Source organism: Atta colombica, unplaced genomic scaffold (assembly GCF_001594045.1).
Source record: "Atta colombica isolate Treedump-2 unplaced genomic scaffold, Acol1.0 scaffold136, whole genome shotgun sequence".
Taxonomy (NCBI): Eukaryota; Metazoa; Arthropoda; class Insecta; order Hymenoptera; family Formicidae; genus Atta; species Atta colombica.
Window position 1 is genome coordinate 910,086 of NW_017259224.1, and position 823 is coordinate 910,908.

The window sequence follows — 823 nt, forward strand, 5'->3', positions numbered from 1 at the left end:
AATGTAATGCTCGTGTCACATTACGCATTGAAGATTGAAGATTGAGAATTAAAGATTATTCAACCAATTAAAATAAAAAACGGATTAAAATTAAAATTATCTTGATCGAATTCTAATCTTTAATTTATAATCCTTAATCTTTCCAATGTGTAGTGTGATACGAACATAACGCCGACATGGACATATCAAATTTTAAAGTAATTTGCTATCGGCGCTATTGTGCCTCTCTCTCTCTCTCTCTCTCTCTCTCTCTCTCTCTCTCTCTCTCTCTTTCTCTCTTTCACTCACTCTATCATTATCATTTATCAGAAATAAAACAAGGATAAAATAGCGTTAGGAGCATATTTTCCAAACCCTGGATAAACAATCATGTGTAAATAAATGAAGTACTTGAATTATGCGATATTCGCAATAGGAGATAAAAGAATATGTATGCACATGCATGCGTGCACATTATCGTTTATTCTAATAAAAAAAAAAATATTGGAAGCTGCACGTATGCCAGGTTATCCATCAATAGGCGAACATGGAAATATTTCAGTCGCGTGCAGTTTTTGTTTATACTGCTCGATGCAAATTTTAGAACTGTTCGTATGGTTGTTTTGTTTTCTTGAGAATGTAAGGTATCAATATTTATTGCAACGATCGAATTTTTCCAGTTTCACGAAATTTGTACAGTTAACTCACTTTACTTTCATAACTTTGTGTAAGATTCTAGGATAGAATTTTTTTTCTAATTTTATATGTGATACATTTTAATATTTTATGTGTCGCGTATTTCAATTCTTTGAAAAATGAAACGTTTTTTTGTATTACATAACAC